This window comes from Schistocerca nitens, chromosome 6, assembly GCF_023898315.1.
Source record: "Schistocerca nitens isolate TAMUIC-IGC-003100 chromosome 6, iqSchNite1.1, whole genome shotgun sequence".
NCBI lineage: Eukaryota > Metazoa > Arthropoda > Insecta > Orthoptera > Acrididae > Schistocerca > Schistocerca nitens.
The window spans coordinates 271,179,334-271,198,035 of record NC_064619.1 but is presented as its reverse complement, the minus strand read 5'-3'; positions in this window follow the sequence as shown (position 1 = coordinate 271,198,035).

Sequence of the window (18,702 nt, the reverse complement as noted above, 5' to 3'; positions counted from 1 at the left end):
GTCCTCCGACCGATAGCGTAACCATATCGCCAGCATATTGGCGAGACATTCGTCTTCATGGACGACAATTCGCGCCCCCCATCGTGCACATCTTGTGAATAACTTCCTTCAGGATATCGACATCGCTCGACCATAGTGGCCAGCATATTCTCCAGGCATGAACCCTATAAAACGTGACTGGGATATACTGAAAAGGGCTGTTTATGGGCGACGTGACCGACCAACCACTCTGAGGGATCTACGCCGAATCGCCGTTGAAGGGTGGGACAATCTGGACCAATAGTGCTTTGATGAACTTGTGGATAATATGCCACGACGATTATAAGCATGCATCAATGCAAGAGGACATGCTACTGGTATTAGAGGTACCGGTGTGTACAGAAATCTGGACTACCACCTCTGAAGGTCTCGCTGTATGGTGGTACAACATGCAATGTGGCGGAAATGATATTTATGTTGATGTCTATTCTAATTTTCGGAACTCTCGGAACCGAGGTGATGCAAAACTCTGTTTATGTGTGTATTTTACAACACATGTCGGTTAGCCACTTCCAAACGTTTCATCTGTTTCTTTGTGTCCATTTTGTGACCACATTATTTGTTTCTGATTTTTTCAGCTATCTCCACGTACATGAATGTAAACCAGAATGTAAACCACATGAAGATGGGCACAAACGACTAACCAGTCGTGTGTTAAATAAAATCACCTTCTACTGTGACTAGTAGCAGTTACTGTACTACGCCTTATAAAGGAACAGTAACAGAGCTCAGATGCATCAATTATGGATAAAATACATTCAATGTGCATGGTATTTGACTACTAGGAAACTGGATTGAACTCTGTGTGTTTACGATCAAGCACATTATTGTGAATACGGTGAGGCGTATCAGTACTCATTTGTTTCTTCGCCTCCACGTTGACATCATGACGAAGTCTCAGCACGTCGACTAGCCGCCGACCGTCCCGAAAGTCTCCAGCGCGACGACTGCGGACCTTTGTTGCTCAATTAAACTACTGGCTGAGCGACACTTAGGGCCCGTAATGAGACGTGAGTGCGCACGCGACGACCGCCGGTCCACGCGCTGATGGAGGGGTGGAAGAAGAAAGGATAAAGACGGGAGAGGAAAAAGGGCGGCCGCTTAGCGGGGTTAATTGAAAATGATGGCGCGGCTGTCACTTAAATTCATTTAGGCGGCGGCGCAGAGCGTCGGGAGAGGCCGCTTTAAGTAAGTCGGAGTGGCAGGCGGTGGCGAGCCAGCGGCGCTGCCGGGCTCCGCATACTAAACACCGCGCCGCAGCCGCCGCCGCCGCCGCCCTCCGCGCTCACGATTACCGGGGCAGCTCGCCGCGCCACGAAATAAATAGTCCCGCGGTCCCGCGCGCTCCACGCCGGGGTTTCGCGGAAACTGGTTTTAAAGCGAGCTGCCGTCTCGGAGGTACCATCTTCAGGACATTTAAAAGACTGGAGAAGCTCAAAGTAATCGAGAATGGGGATAGGTCGTGAGCAATAAATACTAATTTCTCGGATTCGTTATTTCTTCCCTCAATATATCACTGCTGCTTTTACCTTCATGACATTTTTTCGGTCCCTTTCTGCTAGATAACTGATGCGTATCTAAGCTCGTACACTACCGCCCATTAAAATTGTTACACCAAGAAGAAATGCAAATGATAAACGGGTAAACAGAGGACAAATATATTATACTAGAACTGACATGTAATTACATTTTCACGCAATTTGGGTGCATAGATCCTGAGAAATCAGTACCCAGAACAACCACCTCTGCTCGTATTAACGGCCTTGATGCGCCTGGACATTGAGTGAAACAGAGCTTGGATGGCGTGTACAGGTACAGCTGCCCATGCAGCTTCAACACGATACCACAGTTCATCAAGAGTAGTGACTGGCGTATTGTGACGAGCCAGTTGCTCGGCCACCATTGGCCAGACGTTTTCAATTGGTGAGAGGTCTGGAGAATGTGCTGGCCAGGGCAGCAGTCGAACATTTCCTCTATCCAGAAAGGCCCGTACAGAACCTGCAACATGCGGTCGTGCATTACCCTGCTGAAATGTAGGGTTTCGCACGGATCGAATGAAGGGTCGAGCCACATGTTGTAACACATCTGAAATGTAACGTCCTCTGTTCAAAGTGCCGTCAATGCGTGAACGAGACGTGTAACCAATGGCACCCCTTACCATCACGCCGGGTGATAGGCCAGTATGACGATGACAAATCCAATGTGCGTTCACCGCGATGTCGCCAAACACGGATGCGACCATGATGATAACGTAAACAGAACCCGGATTTATCCGAAAAAATGACGTTTTGCCATTCCCGCACCCAGGTTCGTCGTTGAGTACATCATCGCAGGCGCTGTTCGTGCAGATGGTTGTTGTCTTGCAAACGTCCCCATCTGCTGACTCAGGGATCGAGACGTGGCTGCACGACCCGTTACAGCCATGCGGATAAGATGCCTGTCATTTCGACTGCTAGTGATACGAGGACGTTGGGATCCAGCACGGTGTTCCGTATTACCCTCCTGTACCTACAGATTCCATATTCTGCTAACAGTCATTGGATATCGACCAACGCGAGCAGCAATGTCGCGATACGATAAACCGCAATCGCGGCCGGACGGTGTGGCCGAGCGGTTCTAGGCGCGTCAGTCTGGAACCGCGCGACCACTACGGCCGCAGGTTCGAATCCTGCCTCGGGCATGGCTGTGTGTGATGTCGTTAGGTTAGTTAGGTTTAAGTAGTTCTAATTTCAGTGGGACTGATGACCTCAGATGTTAAGTCCCATAGTGCTCAGAGTGATTTGAGCCAAACCGCAATCGCGACAGGCTACAATCCGACATTTATCAAAGTCGGAAACTTGATGGTACTCATTTCTCCTCTTTGCACGAGGCATCACAACAACGTTTCACCAGGCAACGCCGGTCTACTGCTGTTTGTGTATGAGAAATCGGTTGGAAACTTTCCTCATGCCACCACGTTGTAGGTGTCGCCACCGGATCCAGCCTTGTGTAAATGCTCCTAAAAGCTAATCATTTGCATATCGCATCATCTTCTTCCTGTCGGTTAAATTTCGCGTCTGTAGCACGTCATCTTCGTGGTGTAGCAATTTTAATGGCCAGTAGTGTATAAAGTCTCTGACCTTAGGAACAGCCTGAATGGTTCAAATGGCTCTGAGCACTATGGGACTTAACATCTGAGGTCATCAGTCCCCTAGAACTTAGAACTACTTAAATCTAACTAACCTAAGAACATCACACACATCCATGCCCGAGGCAGGATTCGAACCTGCGACCGTACGGGTCGCGCGCTTCCAGACTGAAGCGCCTAGAACCGCTCGGCCACAGCGGCAGGCGAGCAACCTGAAAACTCGATTATCTTCCATTCCACCACTGTGAAACGTTGATAAGGCTAATGCTTTATTGATGAGCTTGTATGCTTTGAACGCACGAAAAATAGGCTATTTTCGTAATTTGTTTCAAGTACTCTAAAAATTAATGCTTTATCTGATCATATAGTTTAATTCCTTACACTTTCATGTTCCAAAAATCATTTTTGTGTAAGCGCTGATCCAGGTGGGAGGACCGCTTGCAGCAGGAACACTGGTCTTCGGCGGGAATTTTCGAACCTCTACTATTGGACCTGCAATAAAATAACTTTATAGAAATCATTTTCAATGTATTTTCTATCAATATACAAAGGATAATAGAAAAACATTAATATGTCTTCAGGAGGATGTGCCCTACGGCTGTTATACAGGGTTTTCGGAAATTCACATTACTAATTTGCAGGGAGATCTAGAGGGAAGTGAGTACATAATATTTTGAGTAAAACTCATAGTTTCCGTTCTACTACGGTTTCAGGTCAGATGTTTAACACTTCCACTTCTGGTTGAGGAATTGCATTAGGCGTGACACAGTACAGTTGTTAGGTAACACATCGACAGGAAACATAACGAAACACCCATTTATCACTTAAGCACATTTGTTTGTATTACCACTTAAGCATTACGTGGTTACATTATTCCAAAACAAAAAAGAACCAAGCATACTGTACGAATAAAACAGTACTGATGCATTACGAAAGCGGCTCGATGTGGCGTCCACCAAGATTTTACAAACATTGTACTTACCAAGCATGTTCAGGTACACACGCTCCATCTCTTCAGTTTCTAGTGCAGCGACCATAACTCGTGCAATCAGATTTTCTTCTGCCTCTACACGAGGTGACGAAACATTTACGAAATAAAGTTTTTATGTTTTAGATACTTGCAGGGCACTGCCGTGTGATATCCACATGAGATTCTTATAACGTTTGTTATTAAGCTATGCACACAAAAAACACAATATTTAGCTACACTTGGTTTTACGCTGATCACAGAATGTACACATTCTATCTTGTTACAAAGAATATGGATATAACAGATATTACACTTCACCACATAATAGTCTTTGGCAAGAAATGCATTGTATTATATTTCTAGTACAGATTTTACAAATCAGTTAATGTTGCTAGCTGCAGGAGTGTCTTGATGTCGGCAAAAATTTTTTAATATTAGTTAACAATTATACAAAATATAAACAGCTAGAGTGGAATATTTAATACATAATTAAAAACTTTTTGTAAGTAAGAATACCATAGTCGTTATATGCCAAGAAGAACAAGATTTATGCAAGAAGATGAATATATGCCATTATTGTCATTTTTGTTGTTGTGGTGCCAGGATACCCTGGAAATTCTGGAAGAAAAGGTTTTGTGTTGACTCGGGTGTCTTACTGGTGATTAGAAAGTCATTTTATTGAAAAGTGGGTACTACCGCTACCTGTATGTGAGGCCCATAAGTAATGTGCGTTAACAATCCATCTTATTGGTTGTAGCACTGAACTAAATCAACACGATTAGTTAATAACAATTTTCGCATGAGAATATCTAAGTGCACGAAAACATGTAGTTACTAATGTGCGCAGTGTACATCGCTACATCGCTCGATTTGTTAGAAAAAAAAGGCAGTATTGAGACAAATGGGAAAGCTGCTCGGACATTACTGAAGATTATGTAGAGGGTGTGTGAAATCAGCAACAACCAATTTCCAATAAACTCTTGTTGAGTCGAAAATAGCAAAAAGTATGAGAATTTCCGTCCAATGTAAGTATACGAATGTCCGATAACTAAAGGCACACATTACTTGAGCACGTGTTACCGAAAGTGTAAGCCTCGCGAACTTTTACAACGATTATAATAATAAAAATGCAGTGAAAAACACATTGAAAGAGAACATAAGAAAATGAAAAGAAATAAACTTGGAAGTAACAACGTCCATGTGCGCGAGACTATGACTCAACTTACCGATTGGTCGTTATCAACATTAAGATTCGTGGAAAGCAACTTATCGAAAGTGCGCGACCACAGTACGCCCAGAATGTGGTTTTAATTTTGACTTTTTTTGTACAAATAACATGAGTGTTCAGTGACCTTTTTCGAATCATGTACGAGAGTAATGGAGGTTGTTAACCACAGCTTACAATGCAGCCCGTATGAAGTAGGTCCCCCCCCCCCCCCGTCTCGTAGCCGGCCGCTGTGGCCGAGCGGTTCTAGGCGCTTCAGTCTGCAACCGCGCGACCGCTACGGTCGCAGGTTCGAATCCTGCCTCGGGCATGGATGTGTGTGATGTCCTTGGGTTAGTTAGGTTTAAGTAGTTCTAAGTTCTAGGGGACTGATGACCTCAGATGTTAAGTCCCATAGTGTTCAGAGCCATTTGAACCTGTCTCGTAGTCAGCAGCAAAGTACCGGTTCACACAAAGAGTTATACCTGTACCTCCGGGCAGTTGGAAGATTTCCCTATTTTCTCTGACCAACTTAAGAAAGCAGAGGTCACATGTATCTTGTGCACGAAGAGTTTCCTACTTGAGACATACGGCTCCTTGACAAGATATCATTTCTCCAGCCGATATTTCGTTTGTTGAATCCTGATGCAGTATTACAAGCGTCATAAACGTCTGATGAAAGTTTATTGTCGTACATACAGGCAACATAGCCAGCCTTTATCTGTAACTTACACAATTCATATACACGTATGTAAATGGGCCACGACAGAACATTTTTTCCCTTTTTTTTACCTGTCAAAGGCTTTAGTGACACACTCGATATTTTTTTAAATTCTGGGCTTACGTAAGAAATGTAAGAAGTGGGAAATAATGCAAAATAATGGATCTGCAGTAATACCTACAATAGTACCAGTTACGAATGAGTGTCTTAAATGTGAAGCTGGCAAACTGCAGAAGCTCTAACCAAAAATTACACACCCAAAAAACTGCCTACTGCAGTATAATCACATAGCAGGAGTTACAAACGATTTTTTGAGCTGTGATGCAGAGAAGTACGGTTTAACTAAAAAACGAAAATACCGGCGTGGGCTCTGCCGTCACCGAGCGAGATAGCGCTCCATGTTTGTAGACTCCTCTCGGTTAACATATTTGAAACTGCCGACGAAGGTAAGACGCGCTTCATTCAATTAACACGTGACGTATCCCTACGAAGTAACGTTCATTAGCCATTTATGGTCACAGTTTTGAATTTGCTATTTCACATTCGATCTGAACTCAGAACATTACGAAGTCCGCAATAAAGAAAGCACGTTAATGTACTGGGTCATTCACGAAGATATGCAAATATTCTAGTATGTTATTCTACAAGTGAAACTAAAGAAAAAAGTTTACATAACCATAGGTCCGCAAATGTTTAGTTACGGAGCTACGGCTAATAAAAGATTTTGCCTGAAATTTAGCGACTTCGTTAATCTGAAGCAACCGCAAAGCTGTACGAGGTTAAAGTAAAGCACGATTTCCATTTATTTTGTTGTTATTGGTCTGCTGAAACTAACAAAATCTGTCCCAGACGTGTGTTTTCCGGTTTAACATGAATTGACGAGTGCTATGGTATTAATGAAAGCAGATTATGTGACACATTCATACAGTTTCAGTTAACGTTATTACCATCATTTTTCCAAAAATAAATTCTCTACAACTTCTGCTGAAAACTTTGTGCAATTGTCTGGAATTTAGAAAAACAAATTGGGCCAAATAGTTAACAAATAAAAATTTTACGAAAGTACTTTTTTGCTTCTCTGGATGTTCTGGACAACTACTGCTGATACGCGTCTTGGACATGTTTTATCAGATTCATCAGACCAATAACAACAAAATAAATGGAAATCGTGCTTTACTTTAACCTCGTACAGGTTTCTGATGGCTTCATATTAGCGAAGTCGCTAAATTTCGTGCAAAATACTTCATTAGCCGTAACTCCGTATCTAAACATTTGCGGACCTATGTTTATATTAACTTTTTTCTTTAGATTTACTAGTAGAATAACATATTAAAATATTTGCATATTTTCGTAAATCACCCTCATGTGATGTAATAATCCACGGTTCGTGCCTAAAGCCCGCACTGTTCATAATAGTTACTGTATAATAACAGCTATTATGCGGCGATCGGCACATTTTTCCATTCGGCGACCGGCACATCTTCCCTTCCAGATTAGTGTTCTGGATATTAGTTCCCGAACAAAAAACTGCATTTCCCTATTTATAGTTTAATTTGACAGTCGGCAGTAAGCACTAGACTGTCCGTGCTGTTTACATTAAAAACCGTACACGTAAAGCATTCGGGGGACTTGGCAATCTGCGCAGCCTAGTTTTAAGATCAATACGCTGATTAGCAGTTCCAAATGAGAAGCAATGTGACGCATCTCGTTATTAGCTTCTTTTTTATAAGCTCCTGGTCTGTGGCACACACAGCAAAAAGCATATCAATATCAACCAGTTATTTAACAACGTTCACGGACAACAGGACACTCGCACCCATGCGCTATGACAAACATGTTCGGTTCCGGCTTCCACTCTTTGTTTAAGTTTTTCTTTATGGATTTGTTTCTACGGCTCAACACGTCTGGCTTGACATTACGCAAAGTAGAGGAATTTACAGTTTAATATAATACTTATAATACTTCACTTTATTCTGTCCCTATAAAATAAATGGAAATAACGTATTAATAAACGTGTAAACACGCAACATGAGAAAAATGAAAATAGCGTTATAGTTCATAGTAGTCCCGTAACGTAAACGGAAACACAGTTACAGAATCTATCCTATCAGAAAACTTTTAACTTTTAAGGAAATAAGGCCGAAAGAAAGAACAGGAGAAAGGAAAACAGTTGTATTGCACAGCAATCTCATCTTCACCAACTTCCTTTCTGAAGATCAGTTTCTTCTTCGATGTTTCTCATTCTGTATACTAATATCTCCACGTACATTTTATGTGTCGTATGTGAGAGACTTAATAGCTGTATAATTTGCACAGTCCGTTCTTTATCCTCTTTTAACGTGGTTACTACTATTATTTGTTCATACCATCGGTGTTTTACTTTGCTGCGAGTATTGATTTAAAAAATCTGAAAACATATATTACTTTTTAGGTATGTAAAAAGTTATGTGTTTGGATTGCTCGTTCCATACGTTTTTCGGCTTTTACCGTTTTGTAAGGCCTCTTTAAATCCCTCAGATTCTATCAATTTCTGGAAAAATTCTGTTCCTTCTACTTTCAGTTTCCTCCCTGTCCTCTATTTCCAACCACAGATTTTTAGAGAACTTTCTCCCATCTTATCTATTTACAATATTTCAATCTGCCACATCTTTTTATCTTTGTTTAGGTGTCTCATTATTTTCAATGCAGTAAATTAATGGTCATGTACAGATCTATGTTGTATATCTTTTTCAGCTTTCTTTATGTGCTGAACTTACTAAATTCATTGCTTCTTTTCTTTCTTGTTTGCAGTTCTCCAGTGTCTGAGGAATTTTTGTCAGAGCTCCTTTTCCATTGGAATAGCGTATTTTAATTCTTCACTCCAAACACTAAGTATTTCTTTTGCACTGTATTCATTTCTTTTCCCCAGGGTTAGAAAGCTACACGTACAATAAGTTGAGGTAGTTCCTGCCATTCTAATTCGATGTTTGTATTCCTAAGTTCTTGTACCATTTATAATCTTATACATGATTGATACAAATTTCTGATGCTAGATTATCCGACTACTTCCTCTGTAGTTGTCTTTTTGTGTGCTGTTCTTGCCTATTTAGTTTTAAGTGTTAGTTTCCCTATCGTATTGTATGTTAACCGGGGACCTAGAAACGACGGAGAGGCTTCGTCCCCGCCGCAGCCGCAGTGGTCCACAACCCCACGACGACTACCGCAATCCACTTCACCCCTCCACCGCCCCACACCGAACCCAAGGTTACTGTGCGTTCGGCCCCTCGGTGGACCTACCCCCCTCCCCCCCTCCCTTCGGGAACGTCTCCCACCAGACGAGTGTAACCCGTTTGTTTGCGTGGTAGAGTAATGGTGGTGTACGCGTACGTGGAGAACTTGCTTGCGCAGCAATCGCCGACGTAGTGTAGCTGAGGCGGAATGAGGGGAACCAGCCCGCATTCGCCGAGGCAGATGGAAAACCGTCTAAAAACCATCCACAGACTGGCCAGCACACCGGACCTCGACCCAAGTCCGCCGGGCGGATTCGTGCAGGGAACCAGGCGCTCCTTCCCACTCCGGAAAGCGGTGCGGTAGACCGCTCGGCTAACCTACTTTCCCTATTACTAAGAAATGATCAGAGTTTATGTCTGTTCCTCTCGTCATTCTGACGAGCTGAAATAATTTTTCCACCTTTCAGTTTGCTACTAAATAATCTATTATTGATATATATCCTTGGACGTCCATGTAAATTTTGTGTAAAAAAAATAAAAAGGAAAAAGGTAAAAGTAAAAGAAAAATTGCTCACAGAGAATTTGAATTCAGGAAGTCTGTTAATATTTTCCAGTCTCACTGGTTGCTGCTTTTCCATTTGTTCCAAATAGATACTTAACGGCCTGTTGTGCTATTCTAGCATTTATATCTCCTCCGACAACAATATAGTCATTCTTCTTCGTGAATCAAGGACACTTTGCAAGCTTTTGTAAGATTTGTTAGAATATTCCTTCCTTCCTTCTGTAGAGCCATACGTTGATATTGTGCTTATACGTCCTCTGGCTATTTTGAATTTCGATGCTACGATTCCTTCATCCACCCAGTTGTAAGACGTTGTCCTTCATATCTCATTTACTACAATAGCGGCTCTATTTTCAATAGATACGCGTCTATAAACTATGTATAATCTCAGAGATCACGCGTTCCCTTCTGGTTCTACTTACGTATCTAAAATGTATTCTGAATATGGAATTTCCTGGCAGATTAAAACTGTGTGTCGGATCGAGACTCGAACAAGGGACCTTTAGCTCCTGAGAGAAGGGTACACTCTGCAGTAAACAGAAAATTTTATTCTGCATATTCTGAATAGATTTTCACTCCGCATTCAATGTAATCGCTTTCAAAAGACATTGTATTTATTCTTATGAAGAAGTTTTAAAAATACTTGTAGAAAGTCATCTGTTACGGATTTTATTTTACAAAAGCTACAGAAGAATATTCTCGCTGTACGACAGTACAAGAACGTAATTGTTCTAACTCTAGATTTGCGTTAAATAGGGAACTGTTAAATGAGCTGCAGAAAGAATCACTCCAAGCAAAAATATGAACCTTCGAGAAAAGAATTAGCAGCTTCTACAGATTACTACTCGCAAATCACTTACTGACTGTTTCAAAAATGCCCATGTGCGTATATAACTACGAGGTTAAAGTGACACGTCACGAACTCTATCGCTGCTTTCGTTGTGCAATCAGTGCACTGCGGTCATAGTGTTTCGGCAGATGATGCCATCCTCAAGTTATCGACAGGTCACTTTCCCAAACTATGGCCTCCATTGAGATATAGTTCTTGTAAGATTCAAGGATGAAAAACAGATTCTTCTGTGTGCTAGCTATTACAGTTACAGTCGAACAAATTGGGTGGAGAAGCTGTGCTATCTGTTACACTTTAAAGCTCCATCAAAAAAACTTAATTAATCAGATTTATTAATAAATTATAGATCCGTTTCGTTAGAGAGCAAGGTACACTAACAGTCAAAAATTCGCTTTGGCGATCTGCTCGTCACTAATGACACATGATATCTGCGTTATGTAAGCTCCTTCTGAGCATCATCTAAAGATTCGACACTAGTCCTTACTGCGCTGATAAATATTTTACCTACATGAATTTAGTGTCCGTTACCAGACAAGAAAGTAAGCCGATATTAAGCAGTTGTTTTCATCTTGAAAAATCTCTCATATTACGCAAAGTGATTAAGAGATTACTGTAACAACTGACCTTGATTAATAAAGAGTGTGAGGCCTCCCACATTAATAATAAAATGATTCTGTTAAATTAATCACATAAACATTTGCACCTCTGCTTCAACTAAATATCTAGAGACTACAATTATCAAAGACTTAAAATGGAACTATACCATATAAAATTTTGTGGGGAAAGACTGTAAATTATTGGCAGAACACTAAGAAGATGGAACGAAACTGCTGAAGAGACTCCCTACACTACGTAATTCCCTTCTCTTGTGGAGTATTGCTGCACAATATGTATCCTAAACAGACGGAATTGCCGGAGGACATCGAAAATGTTCAAAGAAGGGCAGCTCGCTTTGTATTTTCATACAATAGTGTGTCACGGAAATTCGTAAGCGAGTTAGGGTGGTAATTATTATAACCGAGGTGTTTGCGTTGCTACAAGACGTTTTATTCACTCCATTATTTTAATTACTGTTATATGGATTTTAGGCACTGGCTCGCATATCGTGGTCGTGCGGTAGCGTTCTCGCTTCCCACGCCCGGGTTCCCGGGTTCGATTCCCGGCGGGTCAGGGATTTTCTCTGCCTCGTGATGGCTGGGTGTTGTGTGATGTCCTTAGGTTAGTTAGGTTTAAGTAGTTCTAAGTTCTAGGGGACTGATGACCATAGATGTTAAGTCCCATAGTGCTCAGAGCCATTTGAACCATTTTTTAGGCATTGGTTTGGCCGGTTGCAATTTAATTCTACTGCTTCTGGAGCAACAATATTGACCATTCACTCAGTCAGCAACTTTTTACTTCCAATGTCAAAAATAAAAAAAAAAAATAAAAGTAATTGAAAGCTCATATGAAATGACTTAAGTGTTGATTTACCTTATATGGTATTAGAGAGTGGTGGAAAGGTGAAGAAATTGTATAAAGTGGTTCTATGAATTCTCTGCCTGACACGTGATACGCCAGATTTAGCAGTAACATATTCTGAGGAGTGGACGGGGGTTGTGGGGCATATACTTTCCTTGTCTCAACTCACAAGTTATTAACCATGCAATCACCAATACAGTTCCAAACAAGTGTCTAACTCTGACATTCACACTGATTATAGAACATTAATAGAAAATAATGCACAGCGAATATAGCAAAAATGTTCAAATGTGAGTGAAATCTTATGGGACTTAACTGCTAAGGTCATCAATCCCTAAGCTTACACACTACTTAACCTAAATTATCCTAAGGACAAACACACACACCCATGCCCGAGGGAGGACTCGAACCTCCACCGGGACCAACCGCACAGTCCATGACTGCTGCGCCTTAGACCGCGAATATAGCAGAATCCTTAGACAAAAGCCTACAGAGCTAATATTAAAGAAGCCTGCTAAATAAATGCAGAACAACTGGAACCAATTCTGTTGGCAATAAAGGGAATTGCCTATTCACGTAACAGCAGTTAAAACACGCAGTGAATAAAGAAGATACAACAAGCAGTAGCATTAAATTGCTCAAGGCCAAACTAATGCCTATAATCAATATAACAGTAATTAAAATACACCAGTGACTAAAATTTATAAGCAAAACGTGTATCTGACGGTACATAACATTGCAGAATAAATAACACAGATACTAGACCACACAATAAATAGAGATTGTGTCTAGCTTGATGTACTCATAACTCCTCAGAGACAACATGAAACAAATAATAACTTTGTTCTATACCACAGCCATCATGTTCAGATAGCCACGAGGAACCAAAGACACGTACTCAGTGAAAGTCAGAATTAATACGTAGTCAGTTCATATAGAATCACTGCCGCTGTAAGCTTCGTAGCACTTATACACTCCTGGAAATGGAAAAAAGAACACATTGACACCGGTGTGTCAGACCCACCATACTTGCTCCGGACACTGCGAGAGGGCTGTACAAGCAATGATCACACGCACGGCACAGCGGACACACCAGGAACCGCGGTGTTGGCCGTCGAATGGCGCTAGCTGCGCAGCATTTGTGCACCGCCGCCGTCAGTGTCGGCCAGTTTGCCGTGGCATACGGAGCTCCATCGCAGTCTTTAACACGGGTAGCATGCCGCGACAGCGTGGACGTGAACCGTATGTTCAGTTGACGGACTTTGAGCGAGGGCGTATAGTGGGCATGCGGGAGGCCGGGTGGACGTACCGCCGAATTGCTCAACACGTGGGGCGTGAGGTCTCCACAGTACATCGATGTTGTCGCCAGTGGTCGGCGGAAGGTGCACGTGCCCGTCGACCAGGGACCGGACCGCAGCGACGCACGGATGCACGCCAAGACCGTAGGATCCTACGCAGTGCCGTAGGGGACCGCACCGCCACTTCCCAGCAAATTAGGGACACTGTTGCTCCTGGGGTATCGGCGAGGACCATTCGCAACCGTCTCCATGAAGCTGGGCTACGGTCCCGCACACCGTTAGGCCGTCTTCCGCTCACGCCCCAACATCGTGCAGCCCGCCTCCAGTGGTGTCGCGACAGGCGTGAATGGAGGGACGAATGGAGACGTGTCGTCTTCAGCGATGAGAGTCGCATCTGCCTTGGTGCCAATGATGGTCGTATGCGTGTTTGGCGCCGTGCAGGTGAGCGCCACAATCAGGACTGCATACGACCAAGGCACACAGGGCCAACATCCGGCATCATGGTGTGGGGAGCGATCTCCTACACTGGCCGTACACCACTGGTGATCGTCGAGGGGACACTGAATAGTGCACGGTACATCTAAACCGTCATCGAACCCATCGTTCTACCATTCCTAGACCGGCAAGGGAACTTGCTGTTCCAACAGGACAATGCACGTCCGCATGTATCCCGTGCCACCCAACGTGCTCTAGAAGGTGTAAGTCAACTACCCTGGCCAGCAAGATCTCCGGATCTGTCCCCCATTGAGCATGTTTGGGACTGGATGAAGCGTCGTCTCACGCGGTCTGTACGTCCAGCACGAACGCTGGTCCAACTGAGGCGCCAGGTGGAAATGGCATGGCAAGCCGTTCCACAGGACTACATCCAGCATCTCTACGATCGTCTCCATGGCAGAATAGCAGCCTGCATTGCTGCGAAAGGTGGATATACACTGTACTAGTGCCGACATTGTGCATGCTCTGTTGCCTGTGTCTATGTGCGTGTGGTTCTGTCAGTGTGATCATGTGATGTATCTGACCCCAGGAATGTGTCAATAAAGTTTCCCCTTCCTGGGACAATGAATTCACGGTGTTCTTATTTCAATTTCCAGGAGTGTATTTTCTCTCAACACACAGTCAGGCGTATAGCTGACAGAATTGAAAACAAACTTGCATTGGTTCTTCGGAAGCCCTGTGTGCTAGCCACCGCACACAGCACACGCTGCCATCACTGTCCATGTCCTCTGCGTACAACTAGGAGCATTTACGTGAAACAGTTAATGGGGAAAGCAACGCATGGAATGGGTGGGAATTCATGATTTCCAGACGCACAAATTATTATGGTAATGCAATGATAAAAACTGAAAATGTGTGCCAGACCGGACTCCGAAGCCGAATTTGGCGCTTTTCATTACTGATGATTGCCTTTACCGCTTCGGCCATCCGAGTACGTTCCCTGGCCGACTTAGTCTCGCAAATGATTGAAATGAACGTCAAGGAGCCGTCACGCTCTTACAGAATTGTAGTTACCTGAGTGGTGTCTGTTCTGTCGAACACCTTAATAATTTGTGAGTAGTGAGTTAATGGACGAGGGACGCTGCATTTCAGCGAGTTATAAGTTGGAGATTTCATTCTGTCAGGGACCGTTTCCGGATATCCGAAGCGTTTAAGGCAACCACTCATGAGAAGCAGTAAATCCGAGTTCGTGTCCCATGCGCGTCTGGGAGGCTCGACTTCTGATGCAGCCCTTACGTCATCACGCATTCTGTCGAACATGTACGACGGAACAAACACAGTTGAAAAATTTACTTTCCATTTAGAAACAGACTTCCAGGACGCCACGACAACCCCGGCTGACCCGTCCTCGTTACTTTCGGGGCCTCTCTTGTATCGTCAGCCTGCAATCACCACTCAGCTCCTCAGGTCCACGCTTCAGTTCCAGACTGAGGAACATACTCCTCGGAACAACACCGGACAGCGAGCCGTCCATGCAGTCGACTCCATTCCCGAAGGGCTGTCTCAGAAGTCCGGCTGGTCCCCTGCCGTACACAAGACTCAGCCGTTGCGCGCTCGCCGCTCGTCAACAGTCGACAGCCGGTGGAGCCGTTCGTGGCTGGTTTGGCCCTCCGCGCACCATTTGGAGCAGGAAACCGACGTCTCCACCCTTGGCTCAAACCGGAGAGTCGGGTAAGACTCGAATATCGCCGTGAAATCATGCACACACTTAAGTATGGATTTTAGAGTGTCACGTAAGTTTGGATGCAATTGAAACTTATATTCCCAAATGAAACAATGACAATCGTACCCAGACGTATGGCTCTTACGCTCACTGAATGTGTTACTGAACTAACACTACTGATTAAATGGATACTGCTAAGAATGGATTGTCCACTTACTGCGTTTGGTTTCCAAAACGAATCTTTCACTTCACTGCGGAATGAAAGCTGTGACATAACTTACATCAACAAAGTTCAATGCTCAATTAATGCAACAAAGCTGTTACCAGATCGAAGACAGCGTTTTGCTTTGCATGACCCATAAAGTGGTAAACTCTTGTCTCCCTGTTACATGCAAATTACTTCTTCTTACCCAGGAGAATAGAAATCACAGTAATGCTATGTGTAAGACATTAAGGTTTTTTGTGAACAAAGCCGTCTATATCACTTAACATATTTCATCATTTATAGCGACGTTTCGGCTACTGTCATCATCAGATCAGAATTTGGAGCCTATAAAACAAAGAAGAGTGTCAGTTTCGACAAAAGCATGCCTAATAGTAGCCTCAATGATCGTAAACGCATTCGGACAATGTGTTTCTTTTGTGAATAAGAGATGAATGTGTCAGTTCTTCATGTGCTTTTCTTATGGCCCACACACTGCTTTCCCTTATTCAAATTCGTTGATGCGCCTTCAGAAATGGCCCGTCCGGATAGTCGTGCACTTCCGGAAAAGGGACGTGTGCCGGTCAAGGCTCGCTTCCAGCCTGCCGGTCAACGACGAATGTCTGTGTGCCGGCCAGTATGGACCTCGTTTTTAGGCGTTTTCCGAAATCCCACTATGTGAATACCGGGCTGGTACCCACATCCCGCCCGAGATACACGCTACGAAAATATTTAGAACACTTTGTCGTTCTAGCACTTAGCAACCTCTGGATACCCAGATAACGGGTTACACAAATACACGGCGGACGGAGGGGGGGGGGGGGGGGGGGCAGGGGTAAATAGGAGATAGATGGTGTTATATCCTAGCCAGCAATGCCACCCGAGCCCGCTGCCAAAAGGTTGGCAGCATCAAAGTCCGGACGCCGTCCGCATAAGCAGCGCCAGCGAGACAGGAAATCGCCGCAAGTCTGCGCGCTCCACCGCTGGCTTCTGGTTTCTTAAGCGATGGAGTCGCGAGCGCTAGGACAGTTCTGTATTCGCCGCTCAGTTGTATACTCGTCACCGAAATTGTGTACTTGCTAGTCAGTTGTGTGTTCATCGCAGCAGATTTGTTGTTTGTCGTCAGCCGACGCTGACCTAGCCGCTCCGACTCGAACTAGACAGATTTCTGTAGACACGGAGTTCACTACTGTGTTTCTGTATCTTCGTTAATAAAGATAAGTACCGACTTTTATTTAATCAGAGTGTTTGGGTTTTCATCTTTCTGTTCACTGTTCCAGCGGACCGGTCGGCCCGCTATTAAAAGTGTGGCGGTGACTTCGTAAGCCGTTTCTACAGCGAATTGTTTGTCGCTACGAACGCCGCCACAAAAGATGGATACTTAGATATTTAGTATTTAGTCTCCTCCTTAAACCCATAAAGGGCAGCCAGTGGCTTATATGATCATTAATGTTTTTCCCCTTCACAACCGAGTTGTCATTTTCTTCATAAAACTTTTCGTCTACTTTCCAGGTACCAGGTATTCAGAGCAAGCATATTTCGTTGACTGCTATTTAAACTCAAATGAAACAGCAAACATGACACGCTGCGTGTCGCACTAGCTGGTACAGTATCCACAGCTATATTTTGTGACGTGCTTTCATGTATTCAGCAAGCAGCTCTTATTTATGAGAAGGATCGTTTCGCGTTTGAGACCGTCGTCGTTGGACCATTATAACTGTGGTGTCATATGATTTTAATCGGTGGATATGACTGTATAAGAACTACTTGGATTAGTTTTTAGTATTAATGCTAGGCTCTAGGCGCAGTGGTCTTTTATGGACTTAACGCTAGGCTGTGTGACTGAAACTGATAGTCAACTAATTCTTTCATTTAACCAGCAGCTTAAGGTGGCAATCATCATCTTCTTTAAACATGTTATTTGGCTTAAACGACTGCACAGTGGCGGGAGAGGAACTGTGACTTTATGCTTCATTATGACAGAATTATGGGACTATCTGAACACTCACGTTAGCTGTATAATGTCGATAGTCTCAATCAGAAAAGTTTATTTGTGAAGTATAATGATGTGTCTTCCCTGGAGACTGAGAACACTGCAATTTTTTCTGTGATCCGTGAAGCCGATATCAGTTTCACTTGACGCATCAACAAGGCGGTATGCTGTTTCCTTTCACGCTCGCTTTACTAGAAACGCAGTAAAACTACAGTTATTTAAGTACAACACTTCCGACCAAAGTATTGACAGGTTGTTCATTACAGATACATTTGCAGGTGAGAACAATATTCAACTATTACAATTAGACTTCATAAATGATACTGGGTGGATCGTTCACTGGTATTAATAACAACATGCGAAGTTAATGATCGTTTTTTTCGGTGTTGGTGCTCTCTTTTCTTTCCCAGTTTGTTGAGAAATATTTGTGAGAATTACGCCTTATGTAAGATACTGCTTGTTTGCTTTCAACGCGACGACCTCACGCCTTCTTACTGGTAGGGCCTGTATGCCAGCATCAGTCAAACGAACTTCTCCTTCTCCGTCACAATGCAGGGCCTCACACAATTTATAGCACCCAAGGGAAGCTCACAAAATTTCATTGGACTTCTGTTTTCCCTCATTCACCCTATAGTCCGGATCTCGCTCCTCTCGTTAGTTAGACAAAAATAAATGAAATAAAGTGCCTTGCAGCCTTTTAACAAATAAATTCGTTTCACACAGTCAAGGTATCTACACTTAAATACTACGGCTACAGTTACCTTAAAAATCTTCCGATTTTAAACTGTTCCTAAGTTGCGTCTCAGCATCGCAAATGACGGTGGGACACGCGTCACGTTTAAAACTGTTCCTTTATTGATTCTTACCACTGTTTTCTGTGAGACTTCGAAGGTAACCTCGCAGTATTTACA